The following is a 19,781-nucleotide window of genomic DNA, read 5'->3' as shown; positions in this document are numbered from 1 at the left end:
TGAGATGATGAGAATATTTTATTGTTGCTACTGTTGCAATGGCTGTTTCCATACTCCTTCATAGAATTGTATAAAATTGTCCTGACAAACTCCAAATTTATTTGTTTGTGTGTTTGGCCTCTCATAGATTTTTATATAATAGACACATTTGAGTTGGTATTAGGTACCTGTCTCTTTCTCACTGGCTAGTTCTATGAATTTCCTTCTCAGTTGTTGGGATCTGCAATTACTTCCCAAGACCTTTAGAACTTGTTCTTTGCCAGCTCATCTGTCTGTTAGTTTTCAGGATTACAACTAAGAATAAAAGGGCATCATTGATCCATATTGTTAATCCATTGCTCAGACTAGATGTTATCTTTAGTATGCAATTAAATGATTCAGAAACCTTCTTCTACTACTGATTTGGTAATTAAAGTAAAATGAGAATTGAGGAATTTTCTCAAACTTACATTGAGTCTGTAGGTTTGTTAAAATTATGTTAAATTCTGTAACATAATTTGCACAAGGGGCTTTATAGCAAGTCCCTCGATCCCTTTATCGCTAATTACCTTGCCTACCTGGTAATATTAGTGGGCCTTAGGTGGACTGACATGTATGTAATGAGTTGCAGATAACTTCGTTTTAAAGTGCATCAATCATAGTTCAAATGTAATCTATTACTCTCATTAAAATTGCTAATTGTGCTGATGTCATTTTCTCTCACTGGTTCCTTGTGAAGGCATTGAAGTATTTTTATTAATCTACTAAACCTATTTACATATGAACACAGATTTTGAATTAGCATCCAATTAAGGGGATCAATTGAAGAGATGTTTGACAAAAGCCATTTAAAAACCAGCAAGTCAAAAGTAGCTCTGACAGTGACATATTCCTGTTGGAAAATTATAAAATAATATTTTATTCCAAGAAAATAAGCACTCAGTCAATATGGACAAAAATGGTATGGATAAGGAACCAGGGGATTTGTGTACACTACTTTTTCAGTGAGAGGTGAATGCTGGGGTATTTGAAGAAGGTGCCAGGGAAGGTAGAGTAAGATATAGAAGGAGCCATTGGTGTTCCCCAACATTGCAGGTGCAGTGGTACCAAGTCAGGGTGCTAATTCCAGACAAAAGATTTGTGCAGAAATAGTATGTGAGTTTCATGAACCCAAAACATCCACGGATGTGATTCCTTTCTCCTCATTTCCTGTTTCTGAAGCTCCTTTGGTAGTCTAGCTGCAAGATGAACCATGTCTGTAGGAACAACAGAAAAACTTTAAGTGAGTCATATTTGAGTTCTTTTGTTCCAACCATTGAAATGGGTGATTATTCAGTGCAGTGGCTTGAATGAGAATGGCCCCACAGGGTCATAATTTCAATGCTACTTAGTAGGGGATGGAATTGTTTGAGAAAGATTAGAAAGATTGGGAAGAATAGCCTTGTTTGAAAAGATATGACACTTGGTGTGGACTTTAGATTTCAAAAGCCTACCCTAGCCAGGTGTCAGTTTCTCTCTCCTTGGTGCCTGTGAATCAGGATGTAGAGCTCTTAGATACTAATACAGCAATGTATTCTCCTGCTTCTTCCCTTCATAAAAATGTACTGAAGCTCTAAAATTGTAAGCAAGCCCTCAATATGCTTTCCCTTAGAGTCCTGTTTTTTCTTCTCAGGAATAGAGCTGTAAGACACTTGAACACTATATGAAGGTCAAATCTGACTGTACAAGAAGATGATGTCTGGACATTTGGATGTTATAATGCTAGATTTTGTTATATATGTTTGGGGATAAAACACTGCTGAAATGACATAGATCCCATTTAACAAGTACCTCTGACTAGAGCAACACTGATATCGCTGCTAATAATGATCCTGGTACTGATGGTGATGGTTATTAAGGGATACCCCCTTGATCTAAATTTGGAACTCAGAAATCTGGAGCACATGTAATATGTAAAAGACCAATTGTAAAAACAGGAATAATTTTCCTTGCCACATAAGACTTCCACTGAATGACTAAGAGAGAACTGCCTTCCTTCATCCTTCTAGCCCGTACATCCTTCTAACTCATAACTTAGATGTGGACCCCCTATAAAAAGAAAAGATAAAAACAGAACTTCCAGAGAGCCAAATAACCCTATTAAAAGTGGGGTACAGAGCTAAACAAAGAATTTTCAACTGAGGAAGAACAATTGGCTGAGAAGCACCTAAAGAAATGTTCAATGTTCTTAGTCACCAGGGAAATGCACATCAAAACAGCCCTCAGACTCCATCTCATACCAGTGAGAATGGCTAAAATAAAAAACTCAGGTGACAGCAGATGCTGGCGAGGATGTGGAGAAAGAGGAACACTCCTCCATTTTTGGTGGGATTGCAAACTGGTACAACCACTCTGGAAATCAGTCTGGAGTTTCCCCAGAAAACCGGACAATGTACTACCTAAGGAATATATATATATATATACACACACACACACACACACTTGGGCATATATCCCAAAAGATGCTCCAACATACAACAAAGACACATGATCCACTATGTTCATAGCAGCCTTATTTATAATAGCCAGAAGCCGGAAAGAACCCAGATGCCCTTCAACAGAGGAATGGATACAGAAAATGTGGTACATCTACACAATGGAATATTACTCAGCTATCAAAAACAACGAGTTTATGAAATTCGTAGGCAAATGGTTGGAACTGGAAAATATCATCCTGAGTGAGGTAACCCAATCACAGAAAAACACACATGGTATGCACTTGATAAGTGGATATTAGCCCCAAACCTCAAATTACTCAAGATACAATTCACAGACCACCACATGAAACCCAAAAAGAAGGACAACCAAAGTGTAGATGCTTCAGTCCTTCCTAAAAGGGGGAGCAAAAGTATTCATAGGAGGGAATATAGAGGCAAAGTTTGGAGCAGAGACAGATGGAACAGCCAATCAGAGCCTGCCCCACATGGGTATACACCATACATACATACATATATATACATATATGTATATATGTATATATAGGTATATATACCTATACACACACACACACACACACACATCTCCACCAAAACTAGATAAGATTGATGAAGTTAAGAAGTGCGTGCTGGCAGGAGCCGGATATGGGTGTGTCTCCTGAGAGACACAGCCAGAGCATGTCAAATACAGAGGTGAATGCTAGCAGCAAACCTTTGAACTGGGAATGGGATACCTGTTGGAGGAATTAGAGAAAGGATTGAAAGAGCTGAAGGGGCTTGCAACCCCATAAGAAAAACAATGCCAACCAATCAGAGCTCCCAGGGACTAAACCACTACTCAAAGACTATACATGAACTGACCCATGGCTCCAACTGCACATGTAGCAGAGAATGACCTTGTTGGGCACCAATGGAAAGATAAGCCATCAGTCCTGCCAAGGCAGGACTCCCCCAACTCCAGTGTAGGGAAATGTTGGGGGGGCATGGGAACGGGACAGATGGGGAGGGGAACAACCTTGTAGAAGGTATTTAAAAAGGTTTGTATGCATTCCCTCAATATATACAACAAATAAATAATTTACTCTTGCATGCAGCAATTTGTGAATGTTATCTTAATATGTGCTACAAAATAAATGTCAAGACCCATCAGATAAAATAGGCCAATAGTAGCAGTTGATAAGAAAATCAGAATTGATTATAGTTAATTATAGCATTGAACAAAGAAAGATCCTACCCTATTTCTTAGTTATGAAGAAAAATGTCTACAATTAAGTTCTCCTACACTGCTCCTATCCCAATTAACAGAAAGGAAAATCCTACATAATACACTTAACTGGCTCATAGTTTGTGAAATTTTTATCATTCCTTTTCAGATTTCCTCAGAGAATCCACATTAGAAATAAAAGAAAAATGAAAGAGGGGAAAGTGAAATATAAGAAGCAATTACTACTTTTGTATTCAATTGCACATTGTCTAGATAGAAACGACAACGAAACTTGGATTTATATCAGAGTTCCTACTGTGGCCATATTGATTGAAATTGTCAGAGTGGCTGTGTAGCCACTGGTTACACCTAAATCATTTCATGTACAAAGTTCAGACTCTGCGCTTTACCATCTGCTTTTTCAGGTCAGGGTCTTCCTAATTACACCCAGCATGCTTGTTTTTTGCTGACAATCTACACATTGCTGCATCTTTTGTACTGAATTAGTATTTTTGTGTATGACATCTTTGGAAACATTTCTGTATCTCCTGTTCCTCCCTCCTCCTATCCTTATTCTCTCTGTCCTTTCTCTCTCAGCCACTATTCTTGTTATTTCTTCCTTAAATCCATATTTTCCATCCTTCTAATTTCTTATTTTTCCTCCACCTTTTCCTGCCCAACTTTTTCACTTCAGACATCTTGACTTTCACACGAAGGGTGTAAAATGTAGGTCTGTCCCAGTGCAGGTACGTACTCATATCAGTTTACTTAGAACAAGCCAAACTGAGATTCAATCAAGAATTGCTTTAGTAATTTAGTGGATTTAAAAGGCATGATGCTATTCCACAAAATTGAAACAGATGGATCACTACCGAATTCCTTCTATGAAGCCACAATTACTCCTATACCTAAACCACACAAAGACACAACAAAGAAAGAGAACTTCAGACCAATTTCCCTTATGAATATCGACGCAAAAATACTCAATAAAATTCCGGCAAACCGAATCCAAGAGCACATCAAAACAATCATCCACCATGATCAAGTAGGCTTCATCCCAGGCCTGCAGGGATGGTTTAATTTACGGAAAACCATCAACGTGATCCATTATATAAACAAACTGAAAGAACAAAACCACATGATCATTTCATTAGATGCTGAGAAAGCATTTGACAAAATTCAACACCCCTTCATGATAAAAGTCCTGGAAAGAATAGGAATTCAAGGCCCATACCTAAATATAGTAAAAGCCATATACAGCAAACCAGTTGCTAACATTAAACTAAATGGAGAGAAACTTGAAGCAATCCCACTAAAATCAGGGACTAGACAAGGCTTTCCACTCTCTCACTACTTATTCAATATAGTTCTTGAAGTTCTAGCCAGAGCAATCAGACAACAAAAGGAGGTCAAGGGGATACAGATCGGAAAAGAAGAAGTCAAAATATCACTATTTGCAGATGATATGATAGTATATTTAAGTGATCCCAAAAGTTCCACCAGAGAACTACTAAAGTTGATAAACAACTTCAGCAAAGTGGCTGGGTATAACATTAACTCAAATAAATCAGTAGCCTTCCTCTATACAAAAGAGAAACAAGCCGAGAAAGAAATTAGGGAAACGACACCCTTCATAATAGACCCAAACAATATAAATACCTCGGTGTGACTTTAACCAAGCAAGTAAAAGATCTGTACAATAAGAACTTCAAGACACTGAAGAAAGAAATTGAAGAAGACCTCAGAAAATGGAAAGATCTCCCATGCTCATGGATTGGCAGGATTAATATAGTAAAAATGGCCATTTTACCAAAATCAATCTACAGATTCAATGCAATCCCCATCAAAATACCAATCCAATTCTTCAAAGAGTTAGACAGAACAATTTGCAAATTCATCTGGAATTACAAAAAACCCAGGATAGCTAAAACTATCCTCAACAATAAAAGGACTTCAGGGGGAATCACTATCCCTGAACTCAAGCAGTATTACAGAGCAATAGTGATAAAAACTGCCTGGTATTGGTACAGAGACAGACAGATCGACCAATGGAATAGAATTGAAGACCCAGAAATGAACCCACACACTTATGGTCACTTGATTTTTGACAAAGGAGCCAAAACCATCCAATGGAAAAAAGATAGCATTTTCAGCAAATGGTGCTGGTTCAACTGGAGGTCAATATGTAGAAGAATGCAGATCGATCCATGCTTATCACCCTGTACAAAGATTAAGTCCAAGTGGATTAAGGACCTCCACATCAAACCAGACACACTCAAAATAATAGAAGAAAAACTAGGGAAGCATCTGGAACACATGGGCACTGGAAAAAATTTCCTGAACAAAACACCAATGGCTTATGCTCTAAGATCAAGAATCGACAAATGGGATTTCATAAAACTGCAAAGCTTCTGTAAGGCAAAGGACACTGTGGTTAGGACAAAACGGCAACCAACAGATTGGGAAAAGATCTTTACCAATCCTACAACAGATAGAGGCCTTATATCCAAAATATACAAAGAACTCAAGAAGTTAGACCGCAGGGAGACAAATGACCCTATTAAAAATGGGGTTCAGAGCTAAACAAACAATTCACAGCTGAGGAATGCCAAATGGCTGAGAAACACCTAAAGAAATGTTCAACATCTTTAGTCATAAGGGAAATGCAAATCAAAACAACCCTGAGATTTCACCTCACACCAGTGAGAATGGCTAAGATCAAAAACTCAAGTGACAGCAGATGCTGGCGAGGATGTGGAGAAAGAGGAACACTCCTCCATTGTTGGTGGGATTGCAGACTGGTACAACCATTCTGGAAATCAGTCTGGAGGTTCCTCAGAAAATTGGACATTGAACTACCTGAGGATCCAGCTATACCTCTCTTGGGCATATACCCAAAAGATGCCCCAACATATAAAAAGACACGTGCTCCACTATGTTCATCGCAGCCTTATTTATAATAGCCAGAAGCTGGAAAGAACCCAGATGCCCTTCAACAGAGGAATGGATACAGAAAATGTGGTACATCTACACAATGGAATATTACTCAGCTATCAAAAACAACGACTTTATGAAATTCGTAGGCAAGTGGTTGGAACTGGAAAATATCATCCTGAGTGAGCTAACCCAATCACAGAAAGACATACATGGTATGCACTCATTGATAAGTGGCTATTAGCCCAAATGCTTGAATTACCCTAGATGCCTAGAACAAATGAAACTCAAGACGGATTATGATCAAAATGTGAATGTTTCACGCCTTCTTTAAAAGGGGAACAAGAATACCCTTGGCAGGGAAGAGAGAGGCAAAGATTAAAACAGAGACTGAAGTAACACCCATTCAGAGCCTGCCCCACATGTGGCCCATACATATACAGCCACCCAATTAGACAAGATGGATGAAGCAAAGAAGTGCAGACCGACAGGAGCTGGATGTAGATCGCTCCTGAGAGACACAGCCAGAATACAGCAAATACAGAGGCGAATGCCAGCAGTAAACCACTGAACTGAGAATAGAACCCCCGTTGAAGGAATCAGAGAAAGAACTGGAAGAGCTTGAATGGGCTCGAGACCCCATATGTACAACAATGCCAAGCAACCAGAGCTTCCAGGGACTAAGCCTCTACCTAAAGACTATACATGGACTGACCCTGGACTCTGACCTCATAGGCAGCAATGAATATCCTAGTAAGAGCACCAGTGGAAGGGGAAGCCCTGGGTCCTGCTAAGACTGAACCCCCAGTGAACTAGACTGTTGGGGGGAGGGCGGCAATGGGGGGAGTGTTGGGAGGGGAATACCCATAAGGAAGGGGAGGGGGGAGGGGGATGTTTGCCCGGAAACCGGGCAAGGGAATAACACTCGAAATGTATATAAGAAATACTCAAGTTAATAAAAAAAATAAAAGGCATGATGCAGCTATACAATAATATATTGTTTACTCTTGTATGGGGTGATTTATAAGTTAAAAATAAGCAAGATATCAAATGTGAAAAATATGGAGGAAATCAATCCAAGTTGTCAAATGAAAGACGCTAATGTTAAAATTGCATTTTGTATGCTTCCAACTGCGTGATATTCTGAAAATGTAAAGTTATGGAAAAATGAAAAAAATACAAGTAGTTAAGAGAAATAAAGGATGTAGCTGTGAAAGAACCAAAGATAGGACTAAACCTATTATCTATGCCTAGTATGGAGGAAAAGTCTCATTATATACTTGTACAAACATACAGAATGTAGAACACCAAGAGTGGATCCTTGAACAAACAGCTGTCTCAGGTAATTATGGTTGTTACAAGACCATGGTGTGGAATGCTGACAGTGAAGATTAATCATACATAGGAGACAGGGGTATTATGAACCTGCACATCTTCTGAATTTGCTAGAAACCAGAAAACACTCTAGAAAAGTCTTTTCATGAATGTGATCAAACTAAAGGTCACCTGCCTGCTACTCCACCTCTCAGACACTCCAGGCCACTCACAGTACTGCAATACTGTTTTAGTTTTAAACTACTTGTAAGCAAAAAGGACAAATACTGCATGTTTCTACTCAAAGAAAACACCAGAGGTTGACAAATTTATTTAAAAAGAAATATGTTCGGCTATTACCAGGGTTCAAAGAGAAAGAATAATGGGCAAGTATTGATTATTGGATATAGAGTTTCTGTGTCAAAGAAAATTTGCATACATGTACAAATTTCTCAAAACACTTTTTTTTACAAACCTCATAACTTTCTAGGCATGGTGACACATGCCATTAATTTCTGCACTTCTGAGTCAGAGGCAGGAAGATCTCTATGAGTTTGAGGCCAGCATGCTCTACATATGTGAATCCAGACCAGCCAAGGTTATATGAAGAAACTCTGTCTGAAACAAACAAACAAACAAACAAATAAGCAAACAAAAACCATAAAAGGCAGGCAACTATTCTAAGTTTATGGACCAGGGATCAGGGAAGAGTGAACTTAATGCTTTTCTAGAAATGACAGGACTACTGTACACATGAACCTAAAGCAGCTGTGGTTATCTACAGAAAACCTGAATAAGATCAAGCCTGTCAGCATTCTAGCATGGAAAGGGAAGGGTTAAACAAGCCCTCATCACTAATTAAAAGTCCATTGGCAGTTAACAGCTTCAAGGGCAGTTTTTTTCTAAGGGTGTACTTAATCATAGATTAATTATTCCCCAGCGAATGATACCACACCTAGGAGATATAGGCATTCCTCGGGTGAATTTAGAGTATTATTAAAAGGGGAGGAGTAGATCTGACAGAAGTTAGAAAGAGTAATAAAATATTATATTGAAATAAATTTTAAAAGAAAATATTAAAGGTAACAGTGATATTTATTAAATATTGTGATTATGAGAAATCCCATGGTAATTATGCCTTTTAAAACTTGATAAAAGACATTTTGCTGAAATTTTCGTGTAGGCAGTAAATTATGTTAAGACCTATAAACATCACCTAGGTGAGATCATTGACCTTGGAGTCATGGTTCCATCTGCTTTCTGATGCTTTTGGAAAATCATACCTCTGTAGTAATTTGGCCATGTTTCAGGTGGCATATGCATCACATCAGAAGCAGACATTAATAAAACATTTTGTGTTCTCATTCTCTACCATGATCACTATTCTTGTTACATATGACCAAAAGGCTAAAATGATTGCATTTATAAATCCAAGACCCAGTTTGGGATATCCCTGGCTGAGAAGCACCTGTATATAGCTATGATCCTTAGTTAGAAGGGACTGTCTGGGAGTGTAGAAGGTGATTTTTCTATTAGTACATTCTTATAAGTTATTAGGATCAAATTTCTTCTTTGATCCTGTCATTGTTTCCATGTGTAATAGTCAGAAAGCTGAAAACATTCTAGAAATGGAATCTGCCCAGAAATTGAGAGGTAAAGATTCATCTCAAGGCTTCTGTTCAGTGAAAACAATGCAGGAAAAGGCATCTGCCTCTCTTATCCTTAATGACATTTTTGCTAAATTAGGGTTTGATTTAGACTTGTGACTTATAAAAGGTATTAGGAAAGAAGTCAGTTTAAGCTTACAGAAACAATGGTGATCCTTCTCTGCATGAAACATCTCAGTATTATTTCCTTACCCATGATTTATCAGGAAGCAATCAATGTATTTAATGATACTTGTGACTGTGCATACCTCGATGCACACACAGATGCCAACATTGACCTTCTACCTTTTCTGAGGCAGTCTTTGTTACCTGCTGTGTATGTGAAACTAACTGGTCATACAACTTTTAACAATTCTTTCTGCCATTCTTCTCACATTGGGAAGATGGGGAATATGGCTTTACATGTTCTCTGAGGAGTCAATGTCAGGTTGTTCAACTTATGGGACAAAAATTTTACATACTAAGCCATTTCCCAAAACCAACACTCAGTGGATTATTTAAGTAAGTAATAGCAATAGATCTCAAAATGAATTATTTGACTTACTATCTCAAATTTTCACCCACTACACAAGGTGGGGTATTTCTGAAATGTGGGTTCAACAACAAACTGACAAAGTGACTTAAAAGTAGAATGTACTCTGTTTTATTTTAGTGTATTTTATGCCTTAGTGGTGAAAAGTCTTGCTGGTTTCTAAAACTTTTGAGCTTGGGGTAATTCTAAAATATAGGACCATAGAACAGCATGACAACCTCTGACTTTTAAACTTTTAGTTTACTATCATTAAAGTTATTGCTATGTTGGCAATTGACTATGTGCTATCCTGAGATCTAAAAATAAGAATGACCAAAGGCAACCTCTTTATTGTTTGATATATATGAGTGTAATTATAGGGAAGGGGTTAGGGAGGAGTGTAGAGACATCCTTTTGGAGACAAGGAGGAAGAATGGAATGAGGAACTGTCTGAGAGCAGACACGGAGGGGTATAACCACTGGACTTTAAAAAAAACTGAAGATAAATATTAAAAAACTAGTTTAAAATAGAAACAGAGACAGACACAAATAGCAACCCTTTTAGCTTCAGAATATTTATTTTCCTTGACATATTACAGGAATTATGAATAAGATGCTATTGACAAATCTTCCCAAATAAACAGAATTTTACATTAACTTTTCTCTAGAAGGACAACACAGATTTTGTTGTTGTTTTGTGAAATGTGCCTTCTATTATTTCACTCTGAAAGTCAACTTCAGCTAAGGATTGAATAAGAATTTAGATGTTCAGTGTCCCTCTATTTTATCTTTAATGTCAAGTATATGCAAACCTATGTCCATGACTCTCTGTGGCTTATACCTGCTTCCTTAATAATAGAATCCTGTCATGGAAGCCAACATTTTTATACCAGTTCTCTCATTAGCCCACCAGATACACTGAACAAGTTCAATGGCTGTATTTTGGAGGCCTAGCTTAGGTAGACATCATTTCAAAGCTAGAAATGAGAACAACTTCTAAAGAATGTCAGGGACAAATGTGTTGTATATAGTTAGTTGTACAAGGAAGAATGAGATTTACATGAAAAATGAGTAAAGAAAATGAATTTAAAAAGAGAAAGGATATACAGTAGACATTCCTTGGGTTTTGGCCAAAATGATATCACTTCTTCTATCCTTGTAGTTCCGACTGCAGAGTCATGTTAATATGAATGATGAGACTAGAAATTTAGAGAATGATGTCTGTACACATTTGTGAACCATTTGGAAGAAGGAAGTATAAAACAATTATTGTTTTGTTACTGTTATTGTTGTTGTACTGTGATATGATTCTAGGTAATTAACAATCAAGGATGAAGAAAAATGAAAAAAATGACCATGCAAATATAAAAATATCATTCTGCTCCATTTCAGTGAAGTTCCTGTCCCTATATAAGGTAGAGCAGTTGTGAACATCATTGTGCTACATTGCTTGGTTAACATTAAACATAAAGATATTGCCTACCTATCTTTAAAATCATGGTATTTCCTGTTTATGTTGACACATTTCATCACATTGTAATTAATTTGAAATTCATGGCTGAGGCTTCATTTACTAGCAAACTTTCAGTTGTGAAAAACTTTACCTTCATTTTGTTAAAACCTTAGCTCTGGATACTGTGCCAAGAGAATTCATCTGATTCTAGAAACACAGATGTACATACCTTTTCCAAGAAACCACTCTCTTTTTTCTGGTGCTCTTTAACCTGCATAGTTTCTGTGATCTACAGGGATACTCAGCTGAAAGAAACCGATGAAGTCATTTTAGTGATGAATATTTTGTCTATATGGTACATTTAATTTTATGAGTAGGCATAATGCACCTGTATTATGTGGCCCTGATGCATGTGTATGTGTCTTTGTGTGTTTGTGTATGTGTTTGTGTGTGTGTGTGTGTGCACATGCGCATACATATGCTGTGTGGATCATAGACAAATACCAAATTTTCTAATCTCTACTTAATGAAACTAATATTTCACTTAACTCCATGTTTATTTTTAATTGCTTCAGTCATTATTTTATTTCCTTTCCAGATACATATTAGAATAAACTTGTCCAAATGCACAGAAAAGAATCTCATTAGAAATTAGATTGGAAGAATATACATGGGGAATAGTGAAAAGTGGGGGGGGGGGGCTGGGAGGAGAAGACAGAGGGGAAAATCTTGTTGAAATGTTATATATGAAAGAATACACTTAAAAATATGAACTCACACAGCCCCAAGGAGCAACTTCAAGCCCAACCAGAGAGGAAAACACCTAACACCATCTGGGCCCCCTGCACACAGAGACCCAGGAGAAGTAGGGGCAGGGCATTCTGGTTGCCCTCATGGAGAGCTGAAAACCAGCCCTGAGGAATAACTTCAAGCCGAAACCAGAGGTAAGACCAACTTTTCTGCCTCAAGTGACCTGCCTGGTGGACTTAGGACACACAAAGGCAAAATTCCTCTGGGACCAGACACTTCCAGTTCCTAGCTGGCGCCCGAACCTAGTTGATCTCAGCGCACAGCTCCCTGCTCCCATGGGAGAGAGAGCTGATCACACAGAAGTGTGGGCAATCCTGAGACTGCAGGGCAGGAGAGACCTCCACTTCTGCCCACCTTCACCCACATCCTTGGTCCAAGAGGAAACTGTATAGTGCCTCGGCATGGGAAGTTAGGAACAGTCATACTGCAGGAGCCCTGTGGTCCAGACTGTGCCCAGATCTGAGCGGACCTGGTCAGACAGCTCCCTGCACCCAAATCACATGGGAGGGAGAGCTGGACCTCCAAAGGGGCAGACACGCCTGGGAAACCAGAGGAGACTACTCTCTGCCCACATTTCTGATTCTAGAGGAAAACACATAACGCCATCTAGACCGCCTGCATACAAGGACCTAGGAGAAGTAGGGGCAGGCACTTCTGGTTCCTGCCCACAGAGACAGCTAAAAGCCAGTGGAGAGGAATGACTAAACACCTGAGAGCAGAACACTCTGTTCCCATTACTGGCTGAAAGAAAACAGGAATACAGGTCTACAGTACTCCTGACACACAAGCCTATAGGTAGGTCAAGTTATAGTCAGAAATAGCAGAACAAGGTAACACCAGAGACAATCTGAAGGTGAGAGGCAAACACAGGAACCCAAGCAACAGAAACCAAGACTACATGGCATCATCAGGGCCCAATTCTACCATTAAGTAAACACTGAATAACTAAACACACCAGAAAAACAAGATCTAGATTTAAAATTTGATCATGATGATGGAGAACTTTAAGAAAGAAATAAAGAATTCCCTTAGAGAAATGCAGGAAAATACAAGTAAACAAGTAGAGGCCCTTAGAGAAGAAATACAAAAATCTCTGAAAGAATTACAGGAAAACACAATCAAACAGGTGAAGGAATTGAAAATGGAAATAGAAACAATGAAGAAAGCACAAAGGGAGACAACCCTGGATATAGAAAACCAAAGGAAGAGACAAGGAGCCGTAAATACAAGAATCACCAACAGAATACAAGAGATAAAAGAGAATCTCAGGAGCAGAAGATTCCTTTAGAAAACATGAACACAACTGTCAAAGATAATGTAAAATGGAAAAAGCTACTGGCCCTAAACATACAGGAAATCCAGGACACAATGAGAAGATCAAACCTAAGGATAATAGGTATAGAAGAGAGTGAAGACTCCCAGCTCGAAGGACCAGTAAATATCTTCAACAAAATCATAGAAGAAAACTTCCATAACCTAAAGGAAGAGATGCCCATAAACATACAGGAAGCCTACAGAACTCCAAATAGAATGGACCAGAAAAGAAACTCCTACCATCACGAAATAGTGGAAACACCAAATGCACAAAACAAAGAAAGAATATTACAAGCAGTAAGGGAAAAAGATCAAGTAACATATAAAGGGAGACCTATCAGAATTATACCAGACATCTCACCAGAGACTATGAAAGCCAGAAGATCCTGGACAGATGTCATACAGACACTAAGAGAACACAAATAGCAGCCTATGTTACTGTATCTAACAAAACTCTCAATTAACATAGATGGAGAAACCAAGATATCCCATGACAAAACCAAATTTACACAAGATTTTTCTACAAATCCAGCCCTACAAAGGATAATAAATGGTAAAGCCCAACACTAGGAAGAAAGCTACACCCTAGAAAAAGCAAGAAACTAATAGTTTTGCAAAAAAGAGAGAGAGAGAGAGAGAGAGAGAGAGAGAGAGAGAAGAAAAGCAAACAAACATAATCTCACCTCCAAATATGAAGATAACAGGAAGCAACAATCACTATTCTTTAATATCTCTCAACAACAATGGACTCAATTCCCCAATAAAAAGACACAGATTAACAAACTGGATACGTAATGAGGACCCAGCATTTTGCTGACTACTTAAAACACACCTCAGAGATAAAGACAGACATTACCTCAGAGTAAGTCTGGAAAAAAACTTTCCAAGCAATGGTCTGAAGAAGCATACTGGGGTATGCTAATATCGAATAAAATCTATTTTCAACAAAATGTCATCAAAAAAGTTAAGGAAGGACGCTTCATATTCATCAATGGAAAAATCCACCAAGATGAACTCTCAATCCTAAATATCTATGCTCCAAATACAAGGGCACATACATACATAAAAGAAACCTTACTAAAGCTCAAAGCCCATATTGCACCTCACACAATAATAATAGGAGATTCCAACACCCCACTCTCATCAATGGACAGATCATGGAAACAGAAATTAAAGAGAGCCATGGACAGACTAACAGAAGTTATGAACCAAATGGATTTAACAGATATTTATAGAACATTCTATCCTAAAGCAAAAGGATATACATTCTTCTCACCACCTCATGGTACTTTCTCCAATATTAACCATATAAGCAGTAACAAATCAGGCCTCAACAGATGCAGAAAGATAGAAATAATTCCATGCATCCTAGCAGACCACCACAGGCTAAATTTGGTCTTCAATAACAATAAGGAAAGATACCCACATATAAATGGCAGTTGAACAATGCTCTACTCAATGATAACCTGGTCAAGGAAGAAATAAAGAAAGAAATTAAAGACTTCTTAAAATTTAATGAAAATGAAGATACAACATGCTCAAACATATGGGACACAATGAAAGCTGTGCTAAGAGGAAAACTCATAGCTCTGAGTGCCTGCAGAAAGAAACAGGAGAGAACATATATCAGCACTTGACAGCACACTTAAAATCTCTAGAACAAAAAGAAACAAATATACCCAGGAGGAGTAGAAGGCAGGAAATAATCAAACTCAGAGCTGAAATCAACCAAGTAGAAACAAAAAGGACTAAACAAAGAATCAACAGAAATAAAAGCTTGTTCTTTGAGAAAATCAACAAGATAGATAAACCCTTAGCCAGATTAACCAGAGGACACAGAGAGTGTGTCCAAATTAACAAAATCAGAAATGAAAAGGGAGACATAACAAAAGAATCAGAGGAAATTCAAAAAATCATCAGATCCTACTACAAAAGCCTATATTCAACAAAACTTGAAAATCTGCAGGAAATGGACAATTTCCTAGACAGATACCGGGTACCGAAGTTAAATCAGGAACAGATAAAACATTTAAACAACCCCATAACTCATAAAGAAATAGAAGCAGTCATTAAAAGTCTCCCAACGAAAAAGGGCCCAGGTCCAGAAGGGTTCAGTGCGGAATTCTATCAGACCTTCATAGAAGACCTCATATCAATACTATCTAAATTATTTCACAAAATTGAAACGAACAGATTGCTACCCAATTCCTTCTATGAAGCTACAATTACTCTTATACCTAAACCACACAAAGACCCAACAAAGAAGGAGAACTTCATACCAATTTCCCTTAGGAATATTGATGCAAAAATACTCAATAAAATTCTTGCAAACTGAATCCAAGAACAAATAAAACAATCATCCATCATGATCAAGTATACTTCTTCCCAGGTATTCAGGGATGGTTTAATATATAGATAACATCAAATTAATCACTATATTAATAAACTGAAAGATAAAAAACACATGACCATTTCATTAGATGCTGAGAAAGCATTTGACAAAATTCAACACCCCTTCATGATAAAAGTCCTGAAAAGAACAGGAATTCAAAGCCCATAACTAAACATAGTAAAAACCAAATAGAGCAAACCAGAAACTAACATTAAAGAAAATGGAGAGAAACTTGAAGCAATCCCACTAAAATCAGGGACTAGACAAGACTTCCCACTCTCTCCCTACTTATTCAATATAGTTCTCAAAGTCCTAGCCATAGCTGTCAGAGAGTTAAAGAAGATCAAAGGAATGCAGATTGGAAAGGAAGATGTCAAAATATCACTATTTGCAGATGATATGATTGTATATTTAAGTGACCCCAAAAGTTCCACCAGAGAACTACTAAACCTGAAAAACAATCTCAGCAAAGTGACTGGGTAAAAAATTAACTCAAATAAATCAGTAGCCTTCCTCTACACAGAGAGAACCAAGTGGAGAAAAATTAGGGAAACGACACCGTTCATAATAGTCCCAAATAATATAAAATACCTCGGTGTGACTTTAACCAAACAAGTGAAAGATCTATATGATAAGAACTTCAAGTCTCTGAAGAAAGAAATTGAAGATCTCAGAAGATGGAAAGATCTCCTATGCTCATGGATTGGCAGGATTAATAGAGTAAAAATGGCCATTTTTCCAAAAGTGATCTACCGATTCAATGCAATGCCATCAAAATTCCAATCAAATTCTTCAGATAGTTAGACAGTACAATTTGCAAATTCATCTGGAATAACAAAAAAAACCCAAGATAGCTAAAACTATCCTCAACAATAAAAGCACTTCTGGGGGAATCACTATCCGTGAACTAAAGCAGTATTACAGAGCAATAGTGATTGTATGGTATTGGCACAGAGACAGGCATGTAGACCAGTGGAATAGAATTGAAGACCCAGAAATGAACCCACAAAGCTATGCCACTTGATTTTTGACAAAGGAGCCAAAACCATCCAATGGAAAAAAGATAGCATTTTCAGCAAATGGTGCTGGTTCAACTGGAGGTCAGCATGTAGAAAAAAGTAAGTCGATCCATTCTTATCTCCCTGTACAAAGCTTAAGTCCAAGTGGATTAAGGACCTCCACATTAAACCAGATACACTCAAGCTAATAGAAGAAAAAGTGGGGAAGAATCGTGAACACATGGGCACTGGAGAAAATTTCCTGAACAAAACACCAATGGCTTATGCTCTAAGATCAAGAATCAAGAGATGGGATCTCATAAAGCTACAAAACTTCTATAAGTGTAAGGCAAAGGACACTGTCATTAGGACAAAACAGCAACAAACAGATTGGGAAAAGATCTTTACCAATCCTACATCTGATTGAGGCCTTATATCCAAAATATACAAAGAACTCAAGAAGTTAGACTGCAGGGAGACAAATAACCTATTAAAAAATAGGGTTCAGAGTTAAACAAAGAATTCACAGCTGAGGAATGCCAAATGGCTGAGAAACAGATAAAGAAATCTTTAGTCATAGGGAAATGCAAACCAAAACAACCACCTCACACACCTCACAGAATTCCACCTCATACCAGTCAGAATGGCTAAGATCAAAAACTCCGACCAAAGCAGATGCTGGCAAGGATGTGGAAAAAGAGGAACACTTCTCCATTTTTGGTGGAATTGCAGACTGGTACAACCATTCTGGAAATCAGTCTGGAGGTTCCTCAGAAAATTGGACATTGAACTACCTGAGGACCCAGCTATACCTCTCTTGGGCATATACCCAAAAGATGATCCATCAAATAACAAAGACACATGCTCCACTATGTTCATAGCAGTCATATTAATAATAGCCAGAAGCTGGAAAGAACCCAGATGTCCTTCAACAGAGGAATGAATACAGAAAATGTGGTTCATCTACACAATGGAATAATACTCAGCTATCAAAAACAATGACTTTATGAAATTCATAGGCAATTGGATGGAACTGGAAAATATCATCCTGATTGAGGTAACCCAATCGCAGAAAAACACACATGGTATGCAGTCATCGATAAGTTGATATTAGCCCAAATGCTCGAATTACCCAAGATGTACAGAACACATGAAACTCAAGAAGATCAGGAAAATTCGGATGCTTCACTCCTTCTTTAAAAGAGGAGCAAGAATACACTTAAGAGGTGATAGAGAGGCAAAGTGTAGAACAGGAACTGAAGTAACGCCCATTTAGAGCCTTCCCCACATGTGGCCCGTACATATACAGCCACCATACTAGATAAGATGGATGAAGCAAAGAGGTGCAGGCTGACAGGAACTGGGTGTTTATCTTTCCTGAGAGACATAGCTAGAATATGGCAAATACATGGGCCATTGCCAGCAACAAACCACTGAACTGAGAATGGGACCCCAGTTGAAGGTATCAGAGGAAGGACTGAAAAAGCTTGAAGGGGCTTGAGACCCCATATGAACCACAATGCCAACAAAACAGATCTTCCAGGGACTAAGCCACTACCCAAAGACTATACATGGTCTGACCCTGGTCTCCAAATTCATATGTAGCAATGAATAGTCTAGTAAGAGCACCAGTGGAAGGGGAAGCCCTTGGCCCTGCCAAAGCTGGACCTCACAGTGAACATGATTGTAGTGGGAAGGGCAGTAAGGGGGGGAGGATGGGGAGGGGAACACCCACGTAGAAGGGGAGGGGGGGGGCTAGGCAGATGTTGACCTGGAAACTGGGAAAGGGAATAACATTTGAAATATAAGTAAGAAATACTCAATTTAATAAAAAAAATAAAAAATATCAACTCACTTGAAGTCATCATACGAATGATCTAAGAAAGAAAAGTATATGATCTTATCAATTTATTTAAAATCGTATTAGACAAAATTCAAGACCTAAGAATAAAACCAAACACCTTCTTCAGGCTTCAGTACATCTACAGAAAACATAAAACATGAAACTCCATGTTTAAATAAACTCCATGTTTGCCAATGCACGTTATTGCAACTAATGCAAATGTTAGTCTACCTAACATTTCTGAGTATGTGTAACACAGTATTCACTATTAAATACATTGTAACATAGGCGTATGACAGATCAGTAGTCCCCAGAGCCAAATTCCAAGCCAGTATATGTATAATGTATTATGTCCTTTAAGAGACTCTTATAGTTTGAATCTGAAAACAACACATAAGAACAGTATTTTGAAAGGTATTTACCTGTTGGGGCATCCACTATGTTCATCGCAGCCTTATTTATAATTAATTATAAACCATTCTGGAAATCAGTCTGGAGGTTCCTCAGAAAATTGGACATTGAACTGCCTGAGGATCCAGCTATACCTCTCTTGGGCATATACCCAAAAGATGCCTCAACATATAAAAGAGACACGTGCTCCACTATGTTCATCGCAGCCTTATTTATAATAGCCAGAAAATGGAAAGAACCCAGATGCCCTTCAACAGAGGAATGGATACAGAAAATGTGGTACATCTACACAATGGAATATTACTCAGCTATCAAAAACAACGGTTAGTTTATGAAATTCGTAGGCAAATGGTTGGAACTGGAAAATATCATCCTGAGTGAGCTAACCCAATCACAGAAAGACATACATGGTATGCACTCATTGATAAGTGGCTATTAGCCCAAATGCTTGAATTACCCTAGAGGCCTAGAACAAAT

This window comes from Rattus norvegicus, chromosome 4, assembly GCF_036323735.1.
Source record: "Rattus norvegicus strain BN/NHsdMcwi chromosome 4, GRCr8, whole genome shotgun sequence".
Classification (NCBI taxonomy): domain Eukaryota; kingdom Metazoa; phylum Chordata; class Mammalia; order Rodentia; family Muridae; genus Rattus; species Rattus norvegicus.
The sequence above is the reverse complement of the archived record's forward strand: the minus strand, read 5'-3'. Positions refer to the sequence as shown.